Source organism: Neopelma chrysocephalum, unplaced genomic scaffold, assembly GCF_003984885.1.
Source record: "Neopelma chrysocephalum unplaced genomic scaffold, ASM398488v2 Primary Assembly neopelma1_88, whole genome shotgun sequence".
NCBI classification, from domain to species: Eukaryota; Metazoa; Chordata; class Aves; order Passeriformes; family Pipridae; genus Neopelma; species Neopelma chrysocephalum.
Genome location: NW_020897750.1, coordinates 723,995 through 742,088, shown reverse-complemented (window position 1 = coordinate 742,088; position 18,094 = coordinate 723,995). Strand labels below are relative to the sequence as shown.

At 42.5% G+C, this 18,094-nt stretch overlaps 1 protein-coding gene across 1 annotated transcript in view; it reads right to left on the bottom strand.

The window, feature by feature from the left end:
- Positions 1–17,867, bottom strand: part of WDFY3 (WD repeat and FYVE domain containing 3) — a 167,971-nt gene extending 150,104 nt beyond the window's left edge. Inside the window, exon 1 of the mRNA XM_027692688.1 lies at positions 17,719–17,867. The gene's annotated coding sequence lies outside the window, so the exon portion shown is untranslated. The remainder of the gene's footprint in view (positions 1–17,718) is intronic.
- Between the last annotated feature and the right edge of the window lie 227 nt (positions 17,868–18,094).

Genomic DNA, 18,094 nt, shown 5'->3' with positions numbered 1-18,094 from the left:
CAAGCACTAAGACAGTGCTAACTCTATAACTGGGTATTTTGCAGGTACTTACAGCAGAACTGGCACAATACTCCTAAGAGGAATGAAGACAAATCAATCTACAAGGAATGACACATCACTGAAGAGTGAGCAGGAAAGAGGTTTTCCTGAGTGGTCATGTATTGTGCAGACCTGTAGGTTGTGGCATTGCACAGAGTGAAAGTGAGGTTTGATTCAGACGTGAAAGACCGCAAAGATACTGCATTCAGATTAAGAGGCAGTTGAATTTTAGTTTGCCAGCACTGAATCTATAAAGATAATTCTAGTCTAATTATAGCCCTCTCGTTAAGGACTTGGACCAAAAGAACAAAAGCTTTATCTCCTCATCTAAAATTTGCATTTCTCTGTGATTATCTCTCCTATCCTGTTAAGTCTTGTCCATTTGGTTCTTCTTACCTCTGGGTCAGAAATTTTACATCTTCTCACCATAATTTGGGCTCACAGCCCAATGCTACTGCATTGCAGAGTCAGAAAAGACATGATGCAGCAATATTCCTGAATTTCTTTGGATGTGGAGGTACGTGTCATTGCTGCCAATCCCTGATAATCCAATCCCTGCTGCCATCCAGATAAAACTCAAGAGCCTCATGGCATTTCAGAAAAAAATAATAAAAAAACCCCACCCCCATAACAATGACACTAAGATGACCACCCTGACACTTATGTCCTGTTGTTATTTTCTAGCTGGTGTCTAGAACATTACAAATTTAACTGATTGTGCAGACAGAACAAACATTCACTCTTCTACTCACCCCTAGAACTCCAAGCAACCCCCTTGTGCTGAGCACAGACCACTTCCAGAAACAATTTCAGGAATCAGAAGTTGCCCTTGAAACGAAGCGGAAATACCAGGATCTGTTTTGCAGTGGAAGCCCAGACCAATTTCAGAAGGAAGGGAGACACCTAACCTATACTCCCCTTACCATCACTCAGCCTGTCAGCTCCTGGATAAGGAGACAGATGAGAACAGCACCATCTCTAGTCAAGGGAAAAGAAGCTGCTAACCTGACAGCCTGCACCAAGGAATATGCTGGCCACACACTGATTCTGTACATCCAAGATATTCAGGGACCAGCAACTAGAGAAAGGTCCACTCCTCTCAGCTTAACTCACCAGCCCTGAACTTGCCACAGGAAAATGATGTAAATGCTGCTCTGACACACCGTCCTCACTACACTGCACCAGACTGTCTTGACCAGTTAAAATTTCAGAGGCAGTGGCCAGGTCACAGCAGCATTTCATTAGCAACCACCTTAACAGGAGAGCAGTATATTCCAACTCCACCTTTCAGGGTTTTTGGTTGTTTTTTTTTTTCATATTAGAGATTGCTGCAGATAGCAATAATCCAATCCTTAAAGCCCCTTACTGTGAATATGCTACAAAGCAGCATGGGTTTATCCGTAATGTCTCAGATCTGAATTAAGTAAGCCACTTACCTTTCCTAATGCTTCTGCAACAACTCCGAATTTTGATTAATGACCTGCTCTGCAACAAGAACCCCTTACGCCAACTTCATCAGCAGTCCCCTCACTCCCCTCCCAGCTGTCTGGCAAACACTTTGAACAATTCTCATGTTCAGGACTCAGGGGAACCATTTACCTGTTCAAAGAGTAAAGCAACTCCAGCCAACTCTCAAGACACTACTGTACACTAATCCAAGTGCAACTGGAACAGCTATTGTGGATGAAGTGTGTGATGACCATCTTTGTGGAAAGACAAGATATAAAAATTCTACACCCCCCCCCATTCCTTTTGGGTTTAGTGTTAAGGAAGGAGCAGAAGGAGAAAAAAATTACGAAGCGCTCCAGGACTCCAACATGCAAAATCTGATATTGTAATAAATTTACTTACAAGACAGATACCTAAATGCTAAAAACTAAGCAAGTGATAAAGCTCATAGTTAAGATTCCAATGCTCTTTACTCTGCTACTCACTTTCTAATGTGCACATAAATGGTTTATATAAAAATGTGTCTTATTAGTAAATTTACACATCTAAAAGACAATCAAATTACTCACTTCTTAGGTGCCTAGGTTGCTCTATAGTTGATAACTTCTCATTAAACAGCTCTCTGAAAGTGTGATCTTCAAACCAGTATCTAAGGTAATGGGAATTAAGTACCTGTTACTTCCTCCCAGGGCTATAAGGGCATTCTACACTCTATCTTGATTATGGACAGCTGGGCCCACACACTTATGAGAGGTGAACTCTGCCCTCTGTGCAGCTCAGCTGATGAGCAGTTTCTTCTAACTCAATCACCCACTATCCAATATCAAATACTTCAAGTCTATAATGACCTTTTTCTCAATAAAGAATGGACAGACAACTAACCCAGACATACTACAAAACCCCTCATAAGATACTCGGCATTTTACATCCAGGTAATTTGTCTTTAGGCTTTGCAAATATAATTGAGACTCATTCTGGGTCCTGAAAAGTCTTCCCCATTAAATTAAATCTACCTCTTTCTTCAAAGGGGGAGAGAGAAAAGAACGAGCTAGAAGAGAAAAAAAAAGGCAATTATTAGTGACTTGGAAAAAAATGACAAAATTGAGCAGGCAAGTTCTGCATGCAGGAGGGAAAAAGGAGATGCACTCAGAAGACATGAAGTAAATGCAAAATGGAACAGACCACAGTTTTGTGGACACACAAGTCCTGAAAATCTATTTACTCAAACCACTAGAAGCTCAATCACAGATGTTCAAATCTGATTATTCCTGCTTTATAACTCTAAAGCTTAGTTTGGGAAGAGGTCAAAAAATGAAAGCAACAATGGCATAAAGTAATGAAAATAACTGTCATTTGTTTTTCCCTTAAAACCATTAAAAGGCTTTTGCCTGCTTTGTCAGTAGTATAATCTAGGAAATCCCAAAGCTTATTATGTTTTGGCCTGAAAAGTACACAAACATGAACATACCACTTCCTAAACTTGTCAAGTCTCAACAACTACTCTCCTCCTCAGCAAAAGAAATATAAAACTTTCATCCCTATGTCATCCAAGTCGACATGAACTGAACACAAAGAAACAAAATTAGGATTTACATATTTTGCATAAAAGTGAAGTTAACTCACTGATCACCAATCCTATGGACAAAAGGGAGCCAATCCAGATTCTCTTAATCAGAAACAATTATGCTGATCCCACATTACCTGTGCATGTATATGCTGAAATAAAAATAACAGCAAGGGATTTTCTAAAAAAGGTAATAATATTTAGAACATCAACGATATCCTGCATGTAGATGAAATGAAATTATAAGAAGCAATCAGGGAGGGGGAATAATTAACTGGATCTCCATATTAAAAAAAAACAGTAAAAGGCAGGGAGGAGGGGCAAGTTTTGAGAAGGGTCTGTGTGGATCAGTTCCACACTGCTATCTGTGGTTTCTCCCCTGCTCTGACGCATTTCCAGGAGGACACTGGAGGAATGCTCTGTAGCAACCTTTTTCCAAACAACATTTTGGCATAAATCCAAAGCAGTTGTTTTAAAACAGAAGCCCAGCAGACTGGATCAGCAATAGACCTGCAGAAAGCCTCCACAAAAAAATTTTCTTTCAAGGGCACATGAGGAAGAGCATAGAATTGAGATTATGACACACACACACACAAAAAAAGACTCCAAAAAATCCCTCAAACCACCAGAAAGGATAAATGAATGCTCTGACAAACCAGCACACACACACACACTCTTTTGTTCTCATATGCAGTGTTTTTTCAAGAGTAAAATATGAAAAAGAAACCCAAACAGGAAAGCAAATTAATGCATTTGTTTCATTTAAAGCACTCCCAGGAGCTTGCCAGACTTACAAGAACAAACACTGCAAGAGAAACACTAACTGTGAAAGAGATGGGTCACTAACCTGGGCTCTCTTACTTGTGGCAAGCTGACACATTCCTTCCGTCTGCCTGTCCAGACTTGTCAGCATAGTGCCTGGAAGCAGCTGAAAAACTTATAACCATGTTGATAACGTGAAGTGTAATTCAGACAGCACCTCCTCCTCTATCAAGAACTCCACCATCCAGCAGGAGGTGCCCAAAAGCGACTGGTAACTGGTGTCATCTAACTACAGTGAGACTAAGGAAAGAAGGAAACAAAGAGCAGAAATAAAAACTCAGGGTGACTGAAGAGCAAACGGCGTCAGAGGCAGAAAAGACATATTCCCTCCTCAAATCCCTAGACTTTTTCCTCCAGTTAAAGAGCAGGAACAAATCCCTCTCTGTGTTCAAGTGAGACTGACTAGTGCTATTTCCTAAACTGATGAGGATGAGAAGAAGAGTTTTGCATGATGACTGCAACACAATTTTCTTAGGCTTGCAGATCTATTAAGATAACTTCTCTAGAATGTTCAGAAGAGAAACTGTCTTCCAAGAACTACTGTGGCACAAATGGCACTGCTTTGTCTCCACCTCCATCTCCCTTGCCTTGTTGACAACACAACCGGCATGCTGGAAGCCAAAAAGAAACGAAATGGTTTAGTACTGGGAGGATCTCATATTCTGAAATCATCTGACATGCTTAAACTATTGGGGGAAAATAACAAAACAAAAAAACACACAACCATAATAACAAAACAAAAACAGCACCACAAAAACCCACACCCCAAAACAACAACAAAAGCTCACAAAACAAAGAAACAAACTCAAAGAAACAACTCCCTTCAAGCCCTCACCTACTGGGTTGAGTAATGAAATTTCAACCATTTTGAGACTGAATTGTAGGTGATGATGATAAGGTTGTTTAGAGAAGCTATATTAGTTCAGATTTTCCAGACATCTTTCTCAAAGACGTCTATATTTGCTATCTCACCCACATTATTAAATTGATTATTTTGAGATAAATGTGGTATCCTCACATGAATATATTCACTCACTACCAAAGCTGCCACAGGCTGCTCAGCATCATTAAACTGATACCTTCAGCTCAGCAACCTCCCTTTAATCACATTAAAGGTACACCAGCTAATGTAACCAATATATTAACAGAAGCCAATAATTCATGCACCTGGATGAGCACACTGAGAGGGTACATGGTAATTGCGAACTGAAACAATTATTTGGATCTCTTTCCAGACAGGGCACCTTCTAACAACATCCATTTTAGTACAGTGAAATGCATGACTACATGCTAGGAACCGGAGCGGGAAAAAGGGATCCAAGTACATAGGACACAAATCCCAAAAGGACAACCAGAAAGCCCACGGCAACATGAGTTACATGACCCTTGGATGCAGCAGGAGGTATCCCCGAACTGGGGAAGGAGGAGAGGGTTTCAAAGCAGGAAATAAATATTTCTCTGTATACCAGGATGCCAACAGACAACCCTGAGACATCTAAAGGTCATTCTTCTTATAGCTCAAGAGGGCAACCAGAATACAAAGAATACAAATAATGACTACCAAATGCTTAAATATATTTTATTTTTCACTGAAAGCTGAATTTATTACTGAAGGTCAAGAGAAAGTTAAAAAGAGACTGGGTCATCTCTGCATGCAGATTGTATTTACGCAGCACAAGGCTCTGACCAAGCAGATAATGGCACTACAACATGTACTGGAAGGTGAGCAAACTCACTTTCAGTATGAGAATAAAAACCTCTTAGGAGAGTGGTAATTGGCCAAGAGAACAGATTACTAACCATGTAAGACTTCCCCCTAACTCAGAGCCATTAATCACACAGGATATCTTTTTAAGAGACACCTCCATTCAAATAAAAGATGCTGCAACCAATGCAACGCTGCTTATGGGGATAATAATTTCTTACTGTGAAAAAAATCACAATCATCCAAAGATCACCAGTGAAGTACCAGATTCTTCAAACAGCAGTTGTTTTTAACTAAGAAAGGACACCACAGAGAGTGAAAAGGTGTCAGGCACTGTAATTATACTGCTCCGGTACACACATTTTTCAGATACTGCTCTGGAACGCCCACGTTTCTTGGTCCTTTTGTCTTTCTCTCCTCCTCCTTTTCCAAGCCTTTTTATTGAAAAAAATTTAATTTAGACTGGGCTAGCTATTCTTCAAGATGAATCAACAAGACATTGCAAAACAAACACCAGGAAATAAGAGTAACCTATTAAGAGGTATAAATTTTGAGACAGTACTCTGTATTTAGTACAAGCCTTCAGCTCATGATGAAGCTTTGCCATCTTCTTCCCAGCCCTGTTTAACATACTCTTGTTAGGTCTTAGGAGTCCCATCTTGGGAGTACTCATTACAAATAGTATAATGAAAAGTGAGAAGCTTACTTACTTACTAACTTCAAAATATTTAAACATAGCAATGAAAATCAGAAAGGGAGGGCGAGAACACCACTTTCTTTTTTTAAGAGAGAAATAAGGAACAGCACTAACGCAACACATATAAGCACACAGGCTCCACACAGCTCTGTCTAGGCATTATTCTAAACAGTACCTGGTAAGAAAACTGGAGGGCAAGAGAAAACTTATTTTTTACCCCAACACTCAGAGTCACAGTGAACTGGTCAAAACAAAATCCTTATGTCTTGTTTGCCAGACTGTTTTTATTTTTTTTTTTTTTGCTACTTAAATGTTGTTAGTGAAGAAACGAGCGGAGGAGGGAAGGGGATCTATTTTGCTTTTTTTACTTTTTATTGGTAGATTTTTGCTTGTTACCTGGCAAACTGGATGTGGCCATTTAAGTAGTCATTTAGAAGGGGGAAAGAATTCTACAAAATTCAAGGTATCTGCAGACAAATACCTCTAGTTCAACATAAAGAAATAGCAACAATACTCATATTAATGAGAAAACAGCACAGAAAAAATAAGTCTTTATCAGGCCTCCATTTTCCATTGTGTAGACAGAGCTATCTTCCTGAAAACCACGCACGGAATCTTCATATGCTAACAAGAAAAAGCAGTACTGTGCACTTACTTTTCTTCTTTAAATATCTAGACCATTCATTAATCCCAAACAATGCAGTTCTTTTAAAAACCTAGGTTACTCAGAGGCTTTTTCCCCAAACACTACTTAAAGCTTTAACAAGAAAGTACGACTTCTGACCAACGGTCCTTCCATGTCTCAGGTTAACACTAAACTTCCAGTCAAGTCACGGTGTTCCTGATGTCTCTCTCTTGTCCTTCTTTCCCCTGATTAACAACAGGTCGTTTCCTTGAACATACACCCTAAGCAAAGTAAAAGGGTCAAAAGACACTTATTGTTTATAAATAATTTGTTTAAATTCTCAAAAGCAGTTTGCTTTCTCCTCAGCAGAGGTAAGAGCCTTCCACATGCTGAGCTAACTCTCCCACTATCAGGACCTCACAGCCTCTGACATATCTGCTGCCCTCCACTGCGAGAGCAAACACAGAATAAATCTAAGTAATGGACCTGTTATAAGCCCGACACTGAAAAAAACAGTTACAGTAAAATATCCAGTACTTTCATCGCCCATCAAATTAAAAATTATCTTAAAGATTCACATGTTTTCATTTGCCGCTTAAAGCACACAAGAAGTTTGTCCTACACCCTTATCTCTTCCTCCAGAAAGCCAGGCCTCTAAATCCCATGCTCCCAACCAAAACGCTCCAGCAAACGTCCTCCTTCAAGCACGATTAGATGTTCCTTCCAACCAAAACGTCTCTGTCGTGTTTAAACTGTCCCAGGTGAACTTAAAATTTAAGATAAGTCCATCCTCACATCACAAAACAGTGAAGAGTATTCAAAGACAGCATCGGTTAGTCTGTTGAACCCAAGTCCATCATTAAAGCCAGAATAAACCCCTCAACATGTTCCTGATATATAATGGATAAATACTAGGGAGACTTCCTCCAAGCATTAGAGAAATTAATGCCTCCTAAACACACAGTTAAGGGTAAGTTTGCAGAGAGAGGCTGTGAAAGTAAGAAAACCTGACATCCATCCCTCTCTCTCCACACACATACACCAGAACAGTCTCAAGCCACAGTTGAATGCTGTGTAACAGCATTAACTGTTCACTGAAATAGCAATAAAGCACTGTATTTCAAGGGAACTTCTATAAATAACCTTCATCCTGTTACAAACAACAGAGAACAAAAAAAGACTAGTGGTTTCTGGACACAGAATATTTGCCCCTTCATATGGATTTACAGGCTGGTTAACTTCTCTGGTAAAAACATGGAACTACCAGGAACTTAACCAAAATCAAGAGATGTATTTCAAATTACTATGACCCTACACTGCTTGAAGTGCTCCACTTTCCTACTCAAAGGGAGCATTGTAAGGAATACTATGAAAGTAGAAAACAAGCAGGACTAGGGATTTCCATTTCACCACCACAATTCTCAGCTTAACGCAATAAGAGAAATCTAAACTGAACTTCACACAACACAAACTAATGACGGTATCCTTTTTTTTTTTACTTTATTTAAGTAAGCTTATTCTTGTACATTGTGCTATTATGTTTTCATCTGAAATGTTCATCCTTACTCAGGCGGCAAGTTCAACTTTGTTCTGCAAAGAATGATGACAAAGAGGATAGACAGGAAAGCGGAGGAGAGTTTTCATCTTTAAAATTTATTCTGTGCCAGAGGAAGCTAAACTCTCACCTTGGTATATTCTCTACTGAATCTGAGTTCCTTCAGAAAAACATTAACTATGCTGATCTCCTTGTGCAAAGATCACAATTTAAAGACACGCAGCTAGACAAAAAAGATTTTTCCAAGCACATCACTTGCAATATGCACATCTGCTTCCTTTCACTAAAAACACCCCAACTAAACACAAACAAACCCCTAAACATTCATATCATCCTATGTTTTTGAAGCACACATATATACATATGTGCTTTACTGAAATAAAAGCAGTTATAGCTTTAGGTGGTTTAACTGATCAGTAGGCTATCCCAACTCACATCAGGAAACTGTATCTGCTGGTTTTGGCTGGGGTAGAGCTAATTTTCTTCACAGTGCCTGGTATGGGGCTGTATTTCGGATTTATGCTGAACATGGGGTTGACAATATAGAGATGTTTTTGTTATTGCTGAGCAGGGCTTACACAGAGCCAAGGCCTTTTCATACTGCCACACTGGAGACTGGGAAGCTGGGAAGAGACACAGCCAGGACAGGTGACCCCAATTGACCAAAGGGATATTCCAGACCATATGGCTTCATGCTCAGTATATAAAGCAGGGGGAAGAAGGAAGAAGGGAAGGATGTGTGGAGTAACTCTGTTTGTCTTCCCAAATAACCATTACATGTGATGGGGCCCTGCTCTCCTGGAGGTGGCTGAACACCAACCTGCCCACAGGAAGCAGTGAATTAATTCCTCGTTTCACTTTGCCTGCATGTGCTGCTTTTGCTGTACCTACTAAACTGCCTTTATCTCACCCCAAAAGTTTTCTACCTTTTACCCTTCTGATTCTCTCCCCAGTCCTGCTGGTGGGGGAATGAGTGAGCAGTTGCATGGGGCTTGGTGGCTGGCTGGGGTGAAACCACTACACTGTACAACACTATGACTAAGAAAAATAATTCCAGCTACTAATATAGCACATCCAGAGTCCTGTCTGTACAGAAACACCACCAGTGAAATTGCAAGGGATTTCAGACACCAAGGAAGCCTTCTGGAGTTGTATGCATCCTTGTTGTGTCCTCCATTGTTCCCCTACCCTGATCCAACACTGCTGGGAACATGTTTATGTTCCTGGTAAGCAACTTAAAGCAAAATATTTCTGTCTCCAGAAATTACTACGGCCAAAGTAAGACATGTTGCTACTGTGCCTTTACACGCTCTAATAAAGAAAAGCTTGAAGAGATACTCCCTGGTTACTTCATGACCCACTCAAAACCTAAATTAAATATTCTTCACTAGCTAAGCCTCACTGCTCAGAACTGTGAAAAAGAAACTTTTGCAAACCTAATTAACAAGCAAATTAGCATTCTCTTAGATCATATCCACAGAGAGTTTGTTTTCACATTTCTAGTGTGGCTCACTGCTTAACTGCTACTGACTCAAGTATTAGCATTTAATTTGTGATGCAATACCAAAACTGTTTCTATGCCCATTCCACATGACTGCTTATAAAGAATGTTTACTTCTGCCTGTTCAGAGAGGCATCCTTTCTTCTGTGAGTATAAAGAAACTCCCAAATAAAATGAATTCCACTCCTCTTCAGTCACCTTATCAGACAGGAAAGTCTGATGTGTGAGTGTTACCAGCTCTGATCACAGCTTTCTCAATCTCACCATACCCATGGCACCTCAGCTCCGAGTATTTTGCCACGTGAAGATTTCAAAAATGTTGTATCTCTCACAGTTGAGGGGAAAAAATTGACAATTGCATGCTCAATGCAAAATCAAAAAGCAAATCCATTTGTTTTGTGTTTTTAATGCTTTAAAAGCCATAACTTGAGTTAATCCCACAAGCAAGGGCCTGCACCATGACATTTCAACTCTTAGGTTGGCAAGACTGAGAATATAAAAAGGCTCCACTTTTACATTAAGAAATGTTACCTGCTCTGTCTGTCATTCTGCCATGCGATACATTCCACACCCTGAGCACTCTTGCAAACACAAAGCAAGGCCTTGACCTCGTCCCTGGCTCTCACATGAAGACACAAGGACCTCCATAAAACCCCATTAGAAGTAAATAGGTCTTGGCCAGCATACAACTGCAGAGCCAAATCCTAAGACCATCAATGGCACTATGAATGCTATGAAGGTGGTGAATTCCTGTGTCCTGGTTCCCATTACTCCTTCAGTTGTCCTTCAGACAACTGCTTTCTTCCTCTTTTTGTTGTGCGTTTTTTTCCCCAAAATGAAGTATAATTTCTGAGCTTATTTCCATACAACACCTGCTCCCTGCTCTGCAGTTTGGCTGCTGGAACCACTTGAGCTAGTCCTGCCACTGACGCCACCCTATCATAAAAAAAAGTTTCCCCCAGTACAGCTCACCTACAACGAACAACCCAAAGGCCAATACCAACACCAGTCTAATAAACCCCAGACAAAAGCTAAGGCTGATTATGACGAGTGCACTTATATCCGATTAACCTTCTTAATGATCTTTACCCTCCCTCAGACATTCTGAACAGTCCTTCTCCTTTTTGGGACTGTCCATCATCCAAGACTTGAAAAGTCTTTTTAGAAGTTTTGTTACCAAGCCAAGATGATATTTTGTCATATTTTATCCCTTTGTATGCATTTTTTTCCTTTAAACAGTCCTAAGCATTTTCGTAGCCCTGCAATTTCTTTTTCTATTCTCCTAATCTCAAATTATACAAAAAAAGATGTGATTACAGTGCCAAGTAGCCAAACAAAACCTTTAGGACATCACTGCTGTACAACCCCCCCCCTTCCTGTTACAGCCCATCTGTGAGCTAAGATTTTGGTTCTCAGCAACAACTTGGGGTAATGCCATGGCATTCAAATACATTCCACTTTCTGAAGCAAGATCCCATCACCTATTACTTTACACAGTAAAGTAATCAAACCATCCTGCTCTGAATTATACTGAAATTTCTACCATGTCTTCATTTGAAAATAATAAATCCTCTGCTAAAATAAGAACATAAAACATGGTTCACTTGCACCCACACTCCACCTGGCAGAATGATACTGAGAAAAGTAACACCAAGACAATCCAGGTAGTGCTACCCACTAACACCCAATACTTGGTGACAACTCTGACAAAACCTGCAGTGAAACAGAAAGCCAGATGTACATTTCTCTTAAGAGCTTCTGATCCACATTCTCAGTGAAGACATACCACTCCAAAAATGAAGGACCCTAAAAAAACTCCTAAGGAACATATGGGAGTATCTTCCCTTTCTAGCCACGTGTCTGTCTCACCATACCAAACTGTCAGCTCTGAAGGTTTTGCTTTTTTTTTTACAACTGCTTATTGACATAGCTGCTTTAAGTTAAGGATCAATTTTGGTAACTCCCCCTGTACTCTGAAACTCTTCACTACAAGGCCTCAAATGCACATTCAAAATCAGAACTGGCATGGCCACTAGTAAGAAAATGGATGATTCAATAGAGAGATCAGCTTTATAGTTCAAAGGGTCTGACTTCTCTAAGGTAGGTGTCTTAGAACTGGAATAAGAAGCTTAAGTTACCCATGTAAGTGATGAATATCCACTCAACCTGAAAAAGTAGGAGTTTACCTCTTACATGCTTTCAGTGTAACATAAAATTCCTCTAGAGTAAGAGAGAAAGGGATGAAATAAGCCACCTGGAAAATCCACTTCTTCCATATGTTTTCAAATTCATTATTGTCTGTATACTAAGTTAGCCAACCTGATCAAAGCTTTTTCCTTGTTGTATTGTAACAAAAATGTATGACATGGAAATAACAATATTTGTGAAGATATAAGAACTAAACATTCTATTAATGTATATCTAACTGCTGTAATTCAGATGCATCCATCTTACCTTCCTCTGGCATTTCTTAATATTTGCACAGAAATGTGAAGCTATCTGCCTTCCTATCATTCAACACCCCTTATTGTTTATTTCTCCCACGCAATTCCCTCCTTCCTAGCACAACACTGTTCCATCGCTTTTGAAATTTCAGAAGCTATTTTTTTACATGTGCTGCAGTAAGTTCTGCAAATCTGTTCCTATTCTGTGGTATGACAGAAGCATTAGAAGTCACATGCTTAAGACAGGCTGAAATCCATCACCAGATAGTGATGAAATACCAAAACCAGCAAAGCAATCAAAACCATTTTCCCTCAAAAGAGAAACATCCCAAAAGATGACATGTAGCTCTCACTGGAATAATCCAATTCCAAAGAAAGTGCAAACTTTTTTTTTTCCCCTAAATCTCAATACAGACAGTTTTACTTCCACAATCACAGCTCTGCTCAACAGGTAGGGAGAGAAAAAAGAAAAAGAAAAAACTTACTCCATAAAAAAGACAAAAATATTCCCTGCTGTTCAAAAACATCAGCACAACTGTCAAAAATTATGGCAATTGCGCATTTCCACACAGAACAAAAATCAGAAAATTTTGCCCCAGAGCTATTCATGGGGAAAAAATAAAGGATGTAGGTCATCTTCACTCACAAAAGACTTAAGGGAAAGAAAGAAAAAAAAAAATCTCCTGCACATTTAGAGCAAAGCAAATAGAATATGAACAAGACCTACTCTTCCTTCTTTCGATTGCACTAAGCTGCGCTTCGCACCTGTTTCGAAAGCCTCGGTACCAGCCAAGAGCTCCGAGCAGGTGTAAGGCAGTTCCCCCAGCAGTGACACCAGCACCTGAGACCAAAGCCATGGCCTCTTCACCAAGATGTTACTATCAAGTCCTCACAGCAGCCACCAAGTCCCTGTTTGTACCAACTTTTAGAGAGAGAGAAGAAGAAAAAGGCATCCAGTATGTGAGCGAAACCCTATTTCAGCTGAGCAACAAATCTGATACTTTCTGACTAACTCTCATGAAAAAGGAGGTATGTTGAGCTGGGCAAGGGGCATAGGGAATAAACAAGAATTCCCCCATACCATTCAGCTTCCTTAAGGACCAAGCAGAAAAGACAAGTTCCCTCAATCCTTAGTTACATATTTGAACACTTTTATAGGCATCTGTATCACAATCAAATTAGCACTATCCCTCCAAAAACTCCTTTTGTGAGTATCAAATCAACACAGAGGGTTTAAACAAGCCACTGAGTTAGGAAATGCTACACAACATTAACCCAAGAGTTTTACACAGTATTTCCCATTCCTTCTTCACCTGTTAAGCTCTGATACAGTAACAGCATAAAGATTGAGTGAGATACTCAGTAACTGTGCTACAGATCTTTGCTTAATTATTTAAACTTTGCTTAAATAATCATCCCCATCATCTGACAGGTGACCCAAACACAGAGAGTCTGTAAGTCCTGTGTCATTTTCCTCTGTCAAAAAAGAAAAAGGAGGGTGCTGTACACACTTACCTGTAATATCACAAAAGAACAGGGGGTGTGACCAACAAGCAAAAACCTTCCACTACTGCATCACCAAACATGAGTTGCTTGCCAAACAGATGCTCTCAAGGGTGGATGACCAATAATGCATACTCAGTCTTGCAAAGCTTGCAGTGCTCTCACCTGAGCCAAGGAGCTGCTCTCATGTCAGCACCAATGACTTCAGTTAAAATGTTACAAGCCACCAGCAGAATTTTGTACACAACATCAGCAGTTTTGGCAAGGAGAGCACAAACAGGAACTCAGCAACACTTTCTATACTGTCTGTGGGGCAGCTGGTTAAAACCAATGTGCCCAGAGACCTTAAGTAATTATGGACTGTCCTCTCCTATGCAGCCTGGACAAGGTGTGAACAGCCCAGCAGCAGGATGTACAGCCTCCAACAGAAGATGACAGGAGCTACACAAGAGTGAAACTGTTTATTACAAGATGAAAACTGTAAACCAAATGACAAAGTTAAAGTGAGCTGTTGTGGAGGATGTGACAATCTTACATCAGCACACCTCAATCCTTCAACACTGGAGGCTTATGGTTATAACTCAAGCTGTTGAGGGACACTCAGGACAGGTAAGTAACAAAAAAGTATTTAAAATAATCAGCATTGCAAATACCTCAAAGAAACTAATACTATTGAGTATTTGCCACAACTTGGACATTTTAAATAGTGTACTACTGCAATTAGCAACACTATCACCAAAAAAGAATCATGAAGGAAACCAGGGAAGTTAATAGCTTCTGTATTAAAGCCATGAAGAAATAATTTGTTTTCCCCCTACACACTCATCCAAAAACTGTACTACGGATCAATAAAAAATTCTATTTCCCATTGCCAAACGCAAGTTTCATTCTAGTAACATATCATATGAATAGACTTCCATGGTTCTAATTATCAGAAAAACAAGCAAGCACCAGGGGGTAAATTGTGAGTTAGATGTATGGTTTCTCACAGCATACTTTATCTGCCCTCTCAAAAATCTGTTTATTTTGGACAAATGACACAAGACTTCCTCATGGCAGGAAGTCCTGCAAGTCAAAGGCCACTGCTGAAACACTATTTCCACTATTTTGCAATAGGAACTTAAAAATCACTTACAAAGATGAACGAAACTGCTAATTAACATGAGCAGATTTGTCCTTTGGCAATTTACCCAACAGAGAGGAAATTACTGGCTTTTCTTTACATTCTTCAGCTTAGCACATCTTCAAAAACCCAAGTGGATCCCCAGAACCCAAAGCCACAGAACAGTTAACAACATTTGGGAAGTGAAACCCCGTGTTCCAACACCAAAGTTTCCAAACAATCTCATGACAGTCCTGAGCATTTCAAAGGGCAAGCAGAATATCTGCCCACGCTCACCCCCATACCCTGTACATAAAGCACCACAGAAGTTTTCTGTATGCTAAAAAATCTCACTGAAAGCTTGCAGAAAACTATGAAATAGTTAATGTAAGGCTGGTGGGTGTGAAATGCGTTGCTGAATTCCTCTAACAGCAACACACATATATACATCCTGAAGACCTGCTTGCCTTGCATACTTCTGGTAGTTTGGCTCCAGTAAACCAGAGCTAAACACCAAGGTTTCCATACCCACAGATGGCTGTTGGCTTACCTTCTCGGACAACTCATGCAGCAAGATGCAACAAGATAATACAGCCTTCTGATCTAAAACTGTTATTTCCACGTCAAAAATACTAAGAATTATAATTATTTTGTTATTTAGCACCTTTCTGTTTTGAAGGAAAGAAATGAGTTCCTTTCCCATAGTACTATGTTTTATCACTACTAGCAAGCAGCAGATACTGATGCACTGAACTGTAAATAAACAATTGACAGCCCTTACTTAAACCCTGACGTAGAAATGTTATAATACATCTTTAAATGGGTGCTGAAGATATTAAAAATCACAGCAGCACTGTGCTTAACTTGCTTCAATTAGATAATCAGCTGGCTAAGAGATGCAATATGACCATATAACCCAAAACATACTACATTTTTTATTCCTAGTCTAGCAGCCTAAAAACTGCCCAGCAAATTGGAAGAGCAAACATATCAGTTCCTAGGAAACACATACCAAACTGAAGAATACTATTCACTGACCTCTGGTCTACCACCACTGATATTTGAGGGCTTCTTCTACCCAAAACACCTTGCTATCAACAGTGTTAAGAATTCTAGAGCTGGCTCCAACCGAGCTCAACACACCCACACCACATAATGAGGAGATACCCACTCATACTCCAAATACGCAGCCAAAGTTAGATTACCAGCACTTGGAGCAAAGGCACAACGCCACATTAACACAGACACGCGTTTCCAGCACCCAGTAAGTCCTGCACCATAAACACGCCTGCCTTTAACCTAAAAGCACAGAAAGGGATTTGGCTGCCTTACTGCAACTGACCAGCTCCCACAGCAGGGCAGTTTCCTATTTGCAAAGGCTGCAAGTCTACCAAGACTGCACAGACTGAGGAAAACACTGCAGAAACACCAGTTCATGCAAACTGTACAGTCTGTTCACATAGCCTACTTCAACATACTGCTAGCTTGTCACCAAATGTGCCAAGGATGCAATCAAGCTGGCTCTCTGCAGAGCCTGACTGAATCCATAGGAGTCTGTGAGCTCAGAAACATCCTACAGCTGTACAGCCATAACTGGGCACAGGGGCAAGCACAGGCATCAGGGAACAACACAGCTCTGGTGCAGAAAAATAACTCGTGTTTGCTACAACACGCAATACATGGACACACAGAGACCTTGTCACATACCTAAATTCAATCATAAAAGTAAGGCCGGGACTCACAGGTCTACACTGAAACCTTGTGAGTTACCCTAGTTAGCCAAGAAATTATTCATTAAAACTGCAGGTCAAAATAAACACATGTAGTCCTCGGCACTAGCTCTTCCATGAGTCTTTCCCTATCCAGGCAACATGAGCACAGCTAGAAATTATGGTCCTCTTTCAAGGTGAACATCGCACTGAATTCTCAGCACCCAGCACCGACTGGTCTCTATGAAAACCCCTCCACGTACGCGTATCACCTCCCACAACTGCAGGGCAAAAACCCACGCTGCAGAGATGCAGCAGGTACCCCAGCACCTCCGCACATCCCCCCGCACTGTGTCCCGAACCCTCCGGGAGCCACAACATCCCTGTCCCCGGGGACGCGCCGGGGACAAACCTGTCGGGTGCTACAACTTCAATGTCCCCGCCGCACCGGGGGGTCGGCAGCTCGAGACTGCCGCCAAAATAACCCCGTACGTGAAAAATAAAAACAAAACGAAGGGAGGAAAACCCGACCCGACCCCCGGCCCGGGAGCCGCTCGGTGCCCGCCCCGGCCTGGGCCGAAGGGCGCCCCCCCCCCCGCACTCCCCACCGGCCCTGTCAGGGCCGGGGCCGACGGGCCCCTCCCGCTCCCCGCCGGGGCTCCCGCGGGAGAACCGCCCGCCCCAGCCACAACAAAGGCGGCCGGGGCGGCCCAGCGCCCGCGGGGCTCCGCCGCGACCCCCGGGCTTCCCGCGGCCCCCCCCGGCACAGCCCCTGCGCTAGAGCCGGAGGTGGGGTGCCCGCGCAGTGACAATGCTCCACCGCCCCCGGCACCTGCGCCGCCGCCCCCTCCTCCCGCCCGGCCCGGCATCCCCGTGGAGCGGGGCCTGCGCCCGGGCAGGGCCCGCGGGGGTCGCCGGGGCTCCCGGGGCTGCCCGGGCCCGCCGGCGGCGCAACAAAGCGCTGGGGCCCGGGGGGCGGCGAGCAGGGCCGGCGGGCACTCACCGCGGGGCGGCGGGTCCCCGGCCGTGCCGCTGTGCCTGGCCCGGCGAGGGGGCGGCGGGCGGCTCCTCCTCGCTCTCCTCTGCTTTCTCTCTCTCCGCTCCTTCCCGCGGGCAGGGCTCGACTGGGCTCGGCGGGGGTTACGCGGCGCGGCGGCCGCGGCCGGGCGGTGCGGGCCGGGCTGGGAGGGCGGCTCCCCCCGGGCGGGCTCCGGCGGGAGGCGCCGCCGCCGCCGCTGCTGCACCGTCCGGACGCCGGGGTCGTCCCGGCCCCATCAAGGCCGGGCCGGGCCGAGGGGGCCGCGGAGGGAGCGGGGCCGCTCCCCGCGGCGGCTGGTGGCCATCTTAGTCCTCCTCCTCCTCCTCGGCGCCGAGTGCCC